The 15522-nt window shown below is 36.3% G+C and overlaps 1 protein-coding gene across 8 annotated transcripts in view; it reads right to left on the bottom strand.

Annotated features, from left to right (window-relative positions):
• The window catches only part of BABAM2 (BRISC and BRCA1 A complex member 2), a 604603-nt gene that overhangs the window by 188523 nt on the left and 400558 nt on the right, over window positions 1-15522 (bottom strand). The gene's annotated exons all lie outside the window — the stretch shown is intronic.

Genomic DNA, 15522 nt, shown 5'->3' with positions numbered 1-15522 from the left:
ATATTGTTTAATTTCCAATTCGTTTTTGATTTGGTTTTCCATGTACCATTACTGAACATTATTTCTATTGCCTTGTGATCTGAGAAGGCTGCATTTATTATTTCTGCTTTTCTGCATTTGTGTGCTATGTTTCTGTGACCTAATGTATGGTCAATTTTTGTGAATGTGCCATGTGGTGCTGAGAAGAAGGTGTATTCCTTTTTATCCCTATTTATTTTTCTCCATATGTCTATTAATTCTAATTTTTCTAAGATTTCATTCACTTCTTTCACCTCTAGCTTTTCTTATCTCTGTCTGGCGTTCAGAGGTTTTAGCCCTAGGCAGATTGTCCGTTCTATGCAGTTGTTGTTGTTCTGTCTTCCCGGGAAGCCAGGAATTGCTGGTGTGTCCCTGTTACTGCCCTCCTCTCCTCAGTACCCTCCTGATGCTTCTCCGTTGCCTTACTTCTACGCTCTGAGCCTAGCTTGGTCCTTGTTCCTGTGCCTTAGCTGGCCAGTTCCTGCACTCTGCGGGGGGAGGTGCCGCGGCTTCCTGGAGCTCAGAGGGATCCTATTGAGATTAGCTTTCCCTGAGTTGAATTTAGTATGCCTTGAGGCAGGGACTTTTTTCTTGAGACTCCGAAGGAAGGATCCTCCCAGGGGGTTTTCCTAGCTTTCCTGGGTTAAATTGAGATTCGGGTGGAAGCATCCAGCCAGGGGTTTAAGAGCTCCCCCGTCTCTCTCAGTTTCCTTGCTGTCTGGGTTCCCCCTCGACTGGATCAGGTTGTTTTCAGGATTTGGCCTTTAGAATTGCCAGCTCCGGAGGCCCTTTTGCCAGCCCTGAGGGTTGCTGTTGTTCCAGACGACCCTGCTCTCTGAGGGGGAGGGCCCGCGGCTTCCCGGAGCTCCGAGGGCTCCTCCCAGGGGGTTACGCGCTTCCCCGTCCCTCTCTGTTTCCCTGCTGTCTGGGTGCCCCTCGACTGGGTTAGGTTGTTTTCAGGATGTGGCCTTCAGTGTAGGAGGCCGTGGGGCTCTGAGGTTGCCTCTGCTGCCTCGGACTTGGACTCGGTGCTCTGGGTTGGGGGGGATGGGTCCTAGGACCTTCCTTCTGCCTACCCCTTAGGTCCGAGTGGTCTCAGGTTCTGGCTTTTGGGGGGGCATACCTTTTGATCAAGTTCCAGGTCCAGGAGGAGGACTCCCGGGGTCTATGCTGTTGATCGTTTTGAATTTCGTTGCCCTAGGAGCATTCAGTTTGAGATCGGTAAGGAAGGGTTTCAGGAGATCTGGACTTTAACTTTCTCTAAGCCGCCATCTTGACCAGAAGCTCTAAATGAAGTTTTAATAGTGCTCCAATTACTAAAAATGCTGGCAGTAGTGCATTGCTCTGCACACCGAGCAGATATTGCTGCTAAATTAGCAGTTATAAAATGACTTAACCTAATTTTGAATTTAACAATCAGACAATGAAAAAGAAATAAAGAAATGGAAGAAGAACTTTAAAGCCAAACAAATTAATGGTGTGTGGAAGGTGTCACATAGTAAACCAATACTGCCAAGAACTTTTTACCATCAAATTTTCCAATCAAAACATAAAAATAGTCATTTCAGAATGCAAGGCTTAGTAGATTCAGTGAAGAAAACATGGGTAGTTCCTGGTATAACACATATCACATCAAAAATCTGTGTAGCTTGTCCAATGTGCCACACATACAATTTGCATGTATTTAGAGGAAAGGCGTTTGATGGACAACATTTAAGTTATAGGTATACTCCATTTGAACATCTACAAATTGATTTTATAAAGACGCTGAAAGCTGGGTAATATAAATTCTGTTTAATGATAGTGAACCAATTAACAAGATGGCCAGAAGCTTTTCCATCAAGTAAGAACACAGCAACATTCATAGCTAAATTGTTATTAAAAGAAATTATACCTAGATTTGGTTTACTAGCAAGAATTGATTCAGATAGGGGAATACATGTTACAGATTCAGTCTTACAACAAATCTATTCATGTCTAGGTATTACACCAAAATTCCATGTGCCATACCACCCATAGAGTTCAGGTCAAGTAGAAAGACCAAACAAGAGAATTAAAAACAATGAATGGAAAATTATGTACAGAGACTTATTTAAAATGGCCTGATGCCCTATGATTAGTTTTATTTTACCTCCAAAGAAGACCAATGGGATATCTGAACAGCTCACCATTTGAGATACTGTTTGGTCATCCACTTTTGCACACAAAACCATTCAATCTGGTATATACATCATTATTAGCTGGAAATACAATGCCAATTACATTAGAGATTTACAGATGAAAATTAAAGAACCAAATGAATTGGGAGCATTAATTCAAACTGTACCAACAGACTATTCATTGCATAATTTTCATCCTGGATATAGGATTTATTTAAAGAACTTTCATCAAACTGGAGGAACTCAGACAGCCTTGGAAGGTCCATTCCAAGTATCCTTAATGATACTGACAGTGATCAAGATAGGAGAAAAATCATCATGGATCTATTGTTCACATGTGAAGAGAGTACCATCTGTCAAGAATGATGATCAATAACATTAAAATGGCATTATTATTTTGAAGAATGAGACTTCAAGGACATTTGGACTATTTTCAAGGAAACTATTTGTAAGAATAAAGAACTGGATTATTTTAATGACACTGAAAATGAAAGGTTTGATTTTTTTGTACATAAAGGTTTGAATATTAAATTAGAATGAATAATAGTAAATAGGTAAGTGCTATTTCTTATTTCTGTTTAAAAATTATTATCATTACAATAGAAAAGAATATATTAAATAAATATTAATAAATTAATAAATAAAATAAAAAATAAACAACAAATAAATATTAATTAATTAAAATTAATCAATGGGTATTAATAAATATTAAATACTAAAGAAAATATCTTACCTCAGGGGGGAATATTATATGTATATAATATTCTTATATATAATGTTCTTGCAAGTTTTTTTGTACATAGTAACTGTAAATTTGAATACAGTGGTCCCAAAACTTTTACAAAGCGGGCAAGTTCACTGTCCCTCAGACTGTTGGAAGGTCAGTCTATGAAAAAAAAACTATGAACAAATTCCTATGCACACTGCTCATATCTTATTTTAAAGTAAAAAAGCAAAACAGGAATAAATACAATATTTAAAATAAACAACAAGTAAATTTAAATCAACAAACTGGCCAGCATTTCAATGGGAACTATGGACCTACTTTTGGCTAATGAGATGGTCAATGACTGGTTCCATATTTGTCACTGCTAGCTCACCATGCTGACATCTTCCATTGTACAGTCACCTAATGCTTTGCGTGGCACCTCATTCTTGTCCAGTTACTCTCAGAACAAGGCACCACGCAAGGGATTATGTCACTGGAAGTAGTACTGTCACATACAGTACTTCGGTGAGTGAAAGGCTGTCTTAATGACCCCGCCTTTCTGGAGCCTCTCTTCCCTGATTAGGACCTTAGAATTTCTAACTGGTATCAAAGGAAACCAGCTTTCTCCCTCTCTCCTCTCCCTCCCCCCCCCCCCCCCCCTCTCCCTCCCTCCTTTACTTTAATAATTCATTTTGGGATTTAGAAATTAAATCCCTGGCGATTTCCTTTCCTTTCCTCTTTCCTTTCCTTTCCTTTCCTTTCCTTTCCTTTCCTTTCCTTTCCTTTCCTTTCCTTTCCTTTCCTTTCCTTTCCTTTCCTTTCCTTTCCTTTCCTTTCCTTTCCTTTCCTTTCCTTTCCTTCCTCTCTCCCTGTTTCAATTATAAAGAATAGTTTAGTTATAAGATCCATTTGGGGAGAATATTTCTTTTTTTGGGGGGGGGAATATTGTTATAAGGTATTTTATTAGGTTCATTATGTCTCATTAAGAGCAGAAGTTTTATTAGAATCACTCTGTTGCTTTAAAAAGCAGAGCAGATAGTTCTTGCCCTATGTCACTTTACGAGACCTATCATAAAAGAGATAATTCAGTTAGTTCTGGGTTCCAGTCTCTGACTTCCTTGACAGCAGGTTGCTAGGTCATTGTCTCAGACAAAGAAGATCTGTTAGTGACTTTGAGACAGTTACCTTTGAGAGTTTGAGATACACATACAAAGCTGAGAAAGAGTGTGTTTTACTGAGAGCTTTTCTCCTGAAAGGTGAAGGAGCTATTAGAGGGGCTCTGTCTACTCTCTCTGACTTGGGAGTGGGGTCTGCATCAGTGTCTCTTTGCCAAGAGATTCTGACAGTTATATCTGACACTTTGATACTGAATTGGGAAGAAGGTAGTGATGGAGAGGTCTGTTCTTTTCAGAACTGTGATTTGGAGAACAGAGAAGAGAAATTTTGGGGCTGTTCAGTTTTGGCTATCTGTCAGGAGGTCTCTCTGACACTTGGCTTGCAGTGCTTGGAGTTGAAAAAAAACCTGATACTTGATTAAGGAAGTTTGAGAAGATAAATATTCATTTTTAGCTTAGGAGTAGATAGATAGAAAAATTATTATCTTTCGTTAGTAAGAGTAGATAAGTGTAGGTCTGCATTGGCAGACAAGAAGAAACTTCAAAGAAAGTTGTTAGATTTCAGGATTATTGGATAGATTTTAGTAAAAGGTGTTAATATAGGCAGAGTAATATAATTTAAGAACAATATTCTCCATTTTAATCTATAGGCACAGTAGTTAAAGATATATGCTCTCCTAGTTTCTATCCTTCTGTTTACTATCCCACCTCTCCTGATAATAAGTAAGGATTGTACCAAACTGCTTCAGGACATTTATTAACCGCCTGCCCAATAGTTTAAACCCCTAACAGCTGACTACAAAATAGGTCTAATATAATAGCTTTAGCTGATCAATAACAGTTTTAGTTAACCCCTAACAGTCTGTTCTTCCACAGTTTCTCCAATATGTTGTTTTTCCCTTGGAGGGGGCTCAATTGTGCTAATCTGATAGGAAAGAGATAGAACTACAGGGTTAGGTTAATTTGAACTCGTTTTTAACTATGAGAGATTTGGAATATTTTTATTCTTTTGGCTATAGGTAGATTGGATTTCTTCCCTTAAGAACTGTTCCTACAACAAAACTGAAAAATGGTGATTACAACAGGTGCATAGATAAAAGGGCATCTAAGAATTATGATGTGGATGAGGTGATTTTAATCAGCCAGCACAGAAGCTTAGCCACAACTATTTTTAATGTGGTAATTTTATTGGCTCAATAGACTAGAGGTACTGAAGTTTACATAGCCATGTTCCTTTTTCCAACAATACTCAGTAACATATTAGGTCCTGGTAGGCCCAACTTGTTTCCTTGATCTTCTGCTCTGCTCTAAAAGTCTGCACCTGCTATCATGAAATTATGTGTGAAGCTTATCAGTTCTCTATATTCTTCTCAATTCATAACCCTGACTACAAGTCTTTTCCTGTTACTATATGATTTCCATCACATGTAATCTTCTCAAATAATTATTTCTAATTAAGCAAAAATGAGATGGAGCTACCTTCTATATTAATAGGTAATTTGTGTTAATATTTGTTGTTAAACTAACTGGAATGTACTCTAACTTGACTGTGACTGGAGAACTGTATACTTTCTTCAGAGATACTGAGAGATACAGAGAGATGTTGAGAGAGATGCTGGTATAGGGGAATGCTCTGGGGTCTGCCTATAATCTCTATTGATGGCTGATGGATCAATCTATTTCCTAACCTCCTCCTACCCTCTTCCTCCCTCACCCCCTCCCTTAACCACCCACTTCTGAAAGCCTTTTGACTTCCTCCATCCCCCCCCCCCCAAGTGGACTATGAAATACTCTAGTTTTCTTTCTCAGGTAAGGGTTTTATTGTGATAACAGGATGGGAAATTGGGGTAAGAGGGATGAGGGTTTTCCCTAAACTAAAAGGAGAATTTAGGAGGGTTATGGAAATAGTCAGTCTTGTCACAATTGTGACTCAAAGGGACAGTTAGAGAGATGGATGGAGGACAACTGTTCAAAATCTTTCTTCTTCACAAAGCCACCAATGTCTTTCAACTTAACTCCAGAAGCCTCCCCACCCCCCCATCCTCCCACCCCGGGGCCTTCAGCCTGGGACAGAACTAACAAAATCAGTTCAGGGCTTCTCTCCCTCAGCCAGCCACCAAGAAAGTCTCTCCTTCAGCCTGGCTTTCCACCAACTCTTGGTCAGTCAGATCTCAGAGAGAAAGCAGAGGTTTCTCCCTTGGTCAGAGAGCCCAAAAACCAAGCCAGCCCTACAAGGGTCCTTCACTCATGGAGAGAAGCTAACCAGGATCAGTTCTCAGCTTCTTCCCCCTTCCGTCAGGCTCAACTTCCTAGAGTCAGAGAGAATAAGACCTCCCCCCCCCCCCCCCCCCCCGCCAGTTCAACTGCCTCTCCTCCTGGGAACATTCCATTTGGAACCTTCTTCTTGATTTTGCAAATCAGGTCCCCAGTTTGTTTCTTACATCTTGGCTTGTCCTGCAAAACCTCTCTCTCTTCAAGTCTCTACCACACTTCCTTAACAAGTTCAGTGAATCATTCCTGTATATTATAAAAGAAAATTGATTTTAAGCCATAAAATGATGTTTGTGTTCATTTGTTGTATTTAAGAGGCAATTAAATACCTCTGAGGTTGTGGGGGAAACATGATATGATGGAGAGAAAAATGAATTTAGAAGAAAAGGATCCATTTTCAAATTCCAGCTTGTCACTCATTACTTCAGTAACCCCTTGTGCCTCAAGTTCCTCATCTATAAAATAAGGAGGATTTGGGCTAGTAACTACTAAAATCTTCTAGCTTTATATCTAAGATCCTATAAACGATATTTTTTTCTATGCTACATAAAAATGCCTGATATGGCAAATACAAAAGAACACTAATAATAATTATACATTAAATCTTTGTTTAAATCATGGGTAAGATTGAAAGTCAAACTATCCTTTCAATTCATTGCTGACATGAGACTGTCAAGAAGGCAAAGTGCAAGTTTTTACTAGTTTAATTTTTTCTCTAAGAAATATAATGTGAATAATGAAATATGTTAATGGATTCCTGACCTTATAATTACTGATTATTAAAGATTTCAGTGCTTTTCATATAGTGGGCACATGATAAATGCATCTTGATTTGACAGATTTAACTTCTTTACTTTGTTGTGGCAGGGAAACAAAAGCTAAATGAATAATTATGTAAAATGGGAACTTGTATAAAACTAATTGAAAGCTTGAACTGGTTCACAGGTCTCTAATAATTCCATATTGTTTCATAGTCTTGAAGTCTATAATTTAGCTGGAGAAGTAACTTAGAACAAAAGAAAACAAGAATTCTCTGAATATATAGTTATACCTAAATATTGGTATCTTTTATCTTCCAAGAAAGTTGAAAGAAAGGGAATGGGCTAAAGGTACTAAAGAAGTCTTCACAGAACAAGGCTGAAGTTGAATCCTAAAATAATGACTATATATTATTTTCCATTTAAAAATATGTAGTTGTCACTTTTACTTTATAATATCATGGAATTATGAGTTGAAAAGAACCTTAGAGATTAACTAGTCTAACTTTTTCAAGTCCCAAGGAAAATAAGTGATTTGCATGAAATATCACAAGTAATTAGTAGTAGAGAAAAGATTTGAATCTGGGTCTCATCTCCAAATCCAGTGCCACATGTACTGTTCAAAGATGCTTCATATACATGAGCACAGGAGAAGTGCTAAATAAATGTCTGCAGAATAAATGAGAAAATACCCCAAGAAGAAATCTGGACAAATGTCTCTAATAAAGAGGGTAAATATTGTTGAAGCAAATATCAGTTTATATTTAAATAACTTTCATTTTCTATTGATAGAACCAGTAAGGCACATGAAACAATTCAGTTACTCCAAAATATTTGTGACTTCTAAAATCCTATTAATTAGGTATTAAAATTAAGATCTACTATTAAAATAGTGAACAAAATTTTGTTCAGGATAAAGATAACTTAATTTGATGACTTTTTGATAAAAAAAAAAATCAAGCAGGACACAAAGAGAATGAATTCCCTATAAATGACGAGGTTCTCCAAACATACTCAATTGAGAATGACATTGTGCTGATTATATCAAACCAGATGTAGGAGTTTCTAAACTAGACACACTGTCATTAAAAAGGAATAACAATATGGAAAAAATCTAGTGAATGAAGAATATCTATAGAACAGATTATGATATGCAATTGGATGGACAATCTATAGAATTGTTCCATCAATACTTATTTATTGGACAGACCCTGCAAAAGGACAATAATTTGGGTCCAAATTTGAGTAAGAGAAGGTAAAGTAAAGGGTGCTGTTGGATTGCTTTTGAAAAATTACACAGTACTTTTAATGATCCAAAGATTTTCCTCTTAAAGAAAACAAAGGGCTATCTTTTAAAAACCAATAGTCTTCTGATAATGCTATATTACTATCATTGTAAATTATGTGATACTAAAGCCTATAAATAATTTCAGATGAGGAACATCTGAAGGACAAAAATAAGGTGTATGGTGATCATGAACAGGATACACGGATACATTCCCAGCTAAGAACAGCCAAAGAATGTTATAAAAAAGATATGAATGAAAATAAAATAGGCATGCTATATGGTAAAAGCAAGGAAAAACTAGTGAATATTTTCTTTATTGACATCCAAATGATGTAAAAAAAACTAAAGGAAGATGTTCTATATGTTGAATTGACCTTTTCTGGAGGTTTTATGGGAGGATAAAGACAAGAAGCACATATGTAAGGGGGATATATTGTGATTTCAATTACTAGAGAAAATAACCACATCAATTAGAAGACAGATCTCAATGACAAGTATAGAAATACTGGAGAATCAGTATAAACTTTCCTCAATTTCCAAATGAATTGTGTTGTAAAGGCTAGTACTATAGAATCAGAGTTGAACACGTAGGGTCAGACAATACAGTTTTTACTTGAATAGAAATATCCTTAATATTTGCTAATAAAATTTGCTAGCTTCTTGAAGATCTCCAAAGACTGTGAATTGATCACATTCTGAGGCAGTTCATTCCACTTATGGACAATTCTTAACTACTGGGAAAATATTCTTAATATCAGAGCCCAAATTTGCTGCTATATACCCACTGTTCTTACTTCTACACTGGGGGACCAATAGAACTAATCTGTTCCTCTTCCACATGACAACCTTGTTAGGCTATAGAGCTGTTGCTGTTATTCAGTCATTCAGCAAATCTACAGGATCCTCTGCATTTTTTGTACATGAGGTTTTCTTTGCAAATATACTGCCATGTCCTTATCCTGTGTATCCTCATTTTATAAATTAGAAAATGAGGAATAAAAAGTTTAAGCAACTTGCCAAGGGGTATAACACTAAGTTTCTGAAGCTAAATTTGAATTTATTCCAAATCCAATGCTCTATCCACTGTACCACCTTGCTGCCTACTATTTATGTTCAAGTCTGGGTAAAATATTTTAGGAATAACAACTCATGAACCAAATTATGAACTAAGCCCAACAACACCATATGAGGCAATTAAAAAATTTCCAGACCAGAATCCAGCAGACCACAGTTTAAAGAGTGTGACCACAAGGTAATCTGACATACTGCTTTCCAGTTTTCATAGCAGTTTTTATCAAACACAAATAGTGTTTGTTATTTTGAATGGAATTTCTTTTTTTATCTCCTGCTATAGAATTCTATTGGTGGTAAAAAGAAATGCTGATACTTTATGTGGGTTTATTTTGTATCCTGTGACGTTGCTGAAGTTGTTAGCTATTACTATTAGTTTTGGGGTTCATTCTCCAGGGTTCTCTAGGTACACCATCATATCCATCAGCAAAGAATGATAACTCTGCTTCTTTATTGTCTATTCTAATTCCTTCAATTTCTTTTTTCTACCCTTATTGTTATAACAAGAATTCCTAAAATAATATTAAATAATAATGGTGATAATGGGCATCCTTCTTTATCTTATTGGGAAGGGTCTTAATTTGTACCCATTACAGATAATGCTTTCTAATGGTTTTAAATAGATATCATTTATTACTTTAAGGTTCCCTTTATTCAAATGTTTTCTGTTTTTTTTTTAAATGCTGTTTCTGCATCTATTGAAAAAAATGTGGTTTCTTTTGATCTTATTACTAATATGGTTAATTTTGTTGATGGTTTTTAAGATGTAACCATCCCTGCATGTCTAGCATAAAACCCACCTGATCATAATGTATTATTCTTGTGATAAAATGCTGCAATATTTCTGCTAGTATTTTATTTAAAAATTTTGCATCAGTGTTCATTAGGAGATTGGTCTACAGTTTTCTTTCTCTGTTTTATCTTTTCCTTGTTTAAGTACCAATACCATATTTCATTTAAAAAAAGTTTGGAAATATTCATTCTTCCCCTATTTTTCTAAATTATTTATGTAATTAAATTAGAGTTAGTTGATCTTTGAATTTTTGATAAAATTCACTTGTGAATCCATTTGGTCCTGGAGTCTTTTTCTTATGGAACTCTGATGGTTTGTTCGATGTCTTTTTCTGTGATGGGGTTTTTAAAGTATCCTAATTACTCTTTTTTTAATCTAGGTTATTTATATTTTTGTAAGTATTTTTCTATTTCACTTAGATTTTCAGACTTATTGGCATATCATTGGGCAAAAATAGCCTAATAATTGCTTTAATTTCTTCTTTGTGATTCCACCTTTTCTATTTTTGATACTAGAAATTTGGTTTTCTTTTTTAAAAAACAAGTTAACCAATGGTTTATCTATTTTATTTATTTTTCATAAAACCAATTGCTTTTTATTTTTATTTTATTTATATTTATTTTTATTATGATTTTCTTATTTTATTAATCTTTCCCTTGATTTTTAGGATTTCTAATTTGGTGTTTAATTGAGGGTGCATACTGTGAGGATGAGATTATAACACCAGTGAGATTGGCAAACAAATGCTAGGAAATGGAATATTGAATGAACTGTCAATCAATGAGAGAGAAGGAAAATTCCAAGAAGAATCTGAGGAGGAGAGGGCAGTTGGAAAGCCAGCAGCTGAAGAAAATCACTTCTGCCCTGGGAGATTGGGGAAGAAGGTTGATAGATAGGCTTGCTCTGGATTCCTGACTATTCACTGCCTCAATATAGAAGAGTGAAGCCTAGCTTTGAAGAACAGCTTAGCTCTGAAGGGCCTTTTCAGTTCATTAAGGATACCTCCTCTTGGACAATTAATTTCATTTCCCCTGTATTGAACTTCATAGGAGGTTTGGAAGATCTGATATTCCCTCCTTCCTTCTCCCACCTCCCTAAATGCCCTTATTCAAGAATAAACAAACCCCTTTTCCAGAAAAGAGCTGTAGTGTGAGATTAGTCTTTTGAAACTGCTAATAACTTACCATTTGAGGAGAGCTGTTAAGATCAACTGTGAGAGGAACAGGAAGTGAGGTGACCGGAGGGAGTGCAGATCCTGGCCTTTCCTCCATCTTATTTCCTGGTGCTATTGTTCCAACTCACATCTACTAAAATAAATATCTTAAAAGGAGCATCTATTACAATACCCAATACTTTGATTTATTCTTTCTCTAATTTATTGATGTAAACATTAAGAGAGATGAATTTCCCTCTAAGTACTGCTTTGGCTAAATCCCATGAATTTCAGTATGATGTCTCCTGATTGTCGTTTCCTTTAATGAAATTATGGATTGTTTTTATGATTTATTCTTTGACCCATTCACTTTTTAGGATAAGATTGCTTAGTTTACAATTTTTAATCTTTCTGCTGCTCTTTGTTGAATGTAATTTTATTGCATTATAGTCTGAAAAGTATGCATTTAATATTTCTGATTTTCTACATTTGGATGTGAGGTTTTTATAATCAATTATTAGGCATATTTTTGTGAAGGTGCCAGATACTATTGAGAAAAAGGTGCATTCCTTTATATTCCCTTTTAGTTTTCTCCAGAGGTCTATCATATCCAGCTTTTCTAAAATCCTGTTTAGCTCCTTAATTTTTTTTTTTTAGTTGGATTTAGCCACTTCTGAGAAGGGAAGGTTGAGGTCTTCAACTAGTAATATTTTATTATCTATTTCCTCCTGTAAATCTTATAATTTTTCTTTTAGGGAGATGGATTCTATGCTATTTGGTGCATATATATTTAATACTGATATTGTTTTATTGCTTATGGTACCTTTTATCATGATGTAATTTCCTTTCTTATCTCTTTTGATTAGGTCAGTTTTTACTTTTGCTTTGTCTGAAATCATGATTGCTACTTTTTTACTTGCTTTTTCTACTTTAGCTGAAGCATAGTAAATTTACCCCAGCCTCTTACTTTTATTGTGTGTGTCTCCCTATTTTAAATGTTTTTCTTATAGACAGCATATTGTAGGGTTCTGGTTTATAATCCACTCTGTTTTCTATTTTATCAATGATTTATCCCATTAACATACATACATAGTAGTTATGACTACTAAGTGTGTTTTTATCTCCATCTTTTTTCCCTCTGTTTATTCTTCTCTCTCTCCTTTAAGCCTTTGTTTATTCACATATGTTTGTTTTCAAAGACTACCTTCCCCAATTCTCCTTCCTTTTTTACCATCCCCCCCACCTTATTCTCCCTAACCTTCTATATCCCTATAAGGGAAAGGTAGGCTTCTATACCTGATTGAGTATGGGTGTCATTCCCACTTTGAACTAGTTCTGATGAAGGTAAGGTTCAATCATAACCTCCACAACTCCATCTTCTCCTATACTGTATTTGACACTTAGGTGCTTCTTAATGAGAGATAATTCAAATCGCCTTCCATTTCTCCTTTTCTCGTTTACCCATGTGTCCCTCTTTCCCATCCTTTTTTTTATATCAGTTTATTTAGCTTCCATTCTTCTTTTGTAAAAATGGAGACTTGAATCCAGGACTTCAATCCCCAGAAGTCCTTGCTCCACTTCCCCACAATGCTTTGTAATCTCACTGAATTCTCACCTGGGCTGAGAGTGAGACGGGGTATTTAACCTGGTTGTAAAGGCTACGTGCCCTCTTTTCTACCTCTGCTGCCCCATAGACGTGTCTCTCATGATGTGAGTGAAATTGAATTGGGCCTCTTGGCCCACCTAGCACATGCCTTTCTTACTTGTATTTTCTTAAATTCTCAACCTTTAATAAACCTCTAAAAATATAATACTCCTCGCAGAGAGAAACTAATTTCTACCTGCCTCAGATTCCCCAAATTTTAACTGTTACACTTTTTATGTATAATCCTTTCATTGTTATAATAGTAATAAATATCTTAAATATTATAGGTACTTTAGATATCTTGAATACCTTGAGTACTTTGCCTTTCTCAAGTATCATAGCTATCTAAATTGTCTTCCCAAATGGGTTCGAGTCAAGAACACATGTGATAACCAGTGGAATCATGCGTCGGCTATGGGAGAGGGAAAGGTGGGGGGGGGGGGGGAAGGGGAGGGGAGGAAAAGAAAACGATCTTTGTTTCCAGTGAATAATGTATGAAAACGACCAAATAAAATAATATTAAAAAAAATAAATAAATTGTCTTCCCAGGTATGAATTGTACTCAGTTCAACTTTAATGGTTTTCACTTTAGCTTTTTATGCTTCTCTTGAGTACTGAATTTTCTTTTCAATTCTGTTTTTTTTTTTTAATCAGGAAAGTCTGAAATTCCTTTTGTTTCATTAAATGTCAATTTTTTCCCTTGGAGAATTATGCTCAGTTTTGTTAGGTATGTAATACTAGATTATAGTCCTAGATCCTTTGCTTTTCCAAATATCATATTCCATATCTTCTAGACCGTTAATGTGGAAGCTGCTAGGTCCTATGTAATCCTGACTACGGCCCCTCAATATTTGAATTGTTTCCTTCTGGCAGCTTCTAGTACTTTTTTTTTGACCTGAGAGTTCTGGAAATTGGCTACAGTAGTTTTGGGATATTTTATTTTGGGGTTTCTTTCAGGAAGTGATTGGTGGATTCTATTTCTATTTTTCCATCTTATTCAAGGATATTAGGGCAGTTTTCTCTGATGGTTTCTTGTGTTAGGGTTCTTTTTTTTATCATGGCTTTTCAATGACTTGTAGACTATCTCTCCTGGATCTATTTTCCATGCAAGGTATTTTTCCAGTGAGGTATTTTAGATTTTCTTCTATTTTTTTTTCATTTTTAAAAATTTTGCCTTACTTTTTTCCTGATGTCTTAACAATTAATTAACTTCTGTTTGTCCAATTCTAATTTTTACGAAGTTATTTTCTTCCTTTTGTTTAGGTGTCTCCTTTTCCATTTGGCTAATCCTACTCTTTAAAGTATTGGGTTTTTTGTGTTTGTTTTTTTCAAAAACTATTGAATTTTTCTGTCAATTCTTACTGTTGGTTTTTTAACTTCTCTTCAAGTCCTTCCTGGGATTATTTTGAGGTCTGACATCATTTCACACTTTCCTTTGAGGCTTCACATGTTTTCTTTTTGGAACTGGCCTCCTCCGAGATCAGATTTTGGTCTTCCCTGTCACCAAAGTAACTTTCTAGGGCTAAGGTATTTTTTTCCTGTCTTTTGGTCATTTTTTCAAATTGTTTTCCCCCCTCCTGTTACCTTATCAATGTGTTGAGGTTCTCTGTTCCTGGGGTAGGATTGCCCTTGTTCCCCTGTTGGCTTGCTCTGGAGTGATTTGCAGCTGTTTTGTCCAGCTATATTTGGCACCCCATGATATGAGTTACCCTGTTGTTTTGTGGGTTGGTCTAGTCCCCACTGTGCTGCTTTTCTACCCCTACAATGTGGCCTGGGCTGGGCAGGCTCCCTGACCACCCCAAGCACTCTCCACATGGGAATGGATATGTCTCTATAGTTCTAGTTTTCCTTCTTTGCTCCCTTGTGGCCCCATAACTGTGATGTCATGTGAGAGTCTGTAGGTTTTCTGCCTTTTCTACCTATATGGAGTAACTCTGGCTGGGTTTGTTCTTGTTCTGCTACTTTGTTGCCTCTGGCAGAGTCATAGGATTCTCACAGACTCTGTGCTTCTTGGGCTGCTCTTTTCTATTACCCCAGGGAGATATTTCTTCTGGTTTTCCTTTGTTTTGAGGAGATCAGGGCAGTAGAGGATTCTTTACTCTACCATCTCAGCTCCCAGGATGCAACTCTCTAGAGTGACTGTTAACTTTTAATTATCCTAGAAATTTATCATGTATCTTTTTCTATTTCCCCAGTCTCCCCACCCCCACCCCCCCAGGATTCAGAAAAATACTTTTTTGTTTTAAACTCTTACCATCCAATGTAGAATCAATATTAAGCATTGGTTTTAAGGCAAAAGACGTACAGGCCAAGCAAATGAGGTGCCCAGAGTCACAAAGCTAGGAAGTAACTGGGGCCACATTTGAACCCAGGACCTCCCACCTCCACACCTGGATCTCTATTCACTGAGCCACCTAATTGTCCCCAAAATTATACCTTTGATGAGAAATGCTAGGAAGAAATTTCTTCATGGAAACACTAGTGACCTGGAATCTCCATATCATCCTATGTCCCAGAAATACTGTTCACTTCTCTCTGGCTT

Source organism: Monodelphis domestica, chromosome 1 (assembly GCF_027887165.1).
Source record: "Monodelphis domestica isolate mMonDom1 chromosome 1, mMonDom1.pri, whole genome shotgun sequence".
In the NCBI taxonomy this organism is placed as follows: Eukaryota; Metazoa; Chordata; class Mammalia; order Didelphimorphia; family Didelphidae; genus Monodelphis; species Monodelphis domestica.
This window is presented reverse-complemented; position numbering and strand designations above follow the sequence as displayed.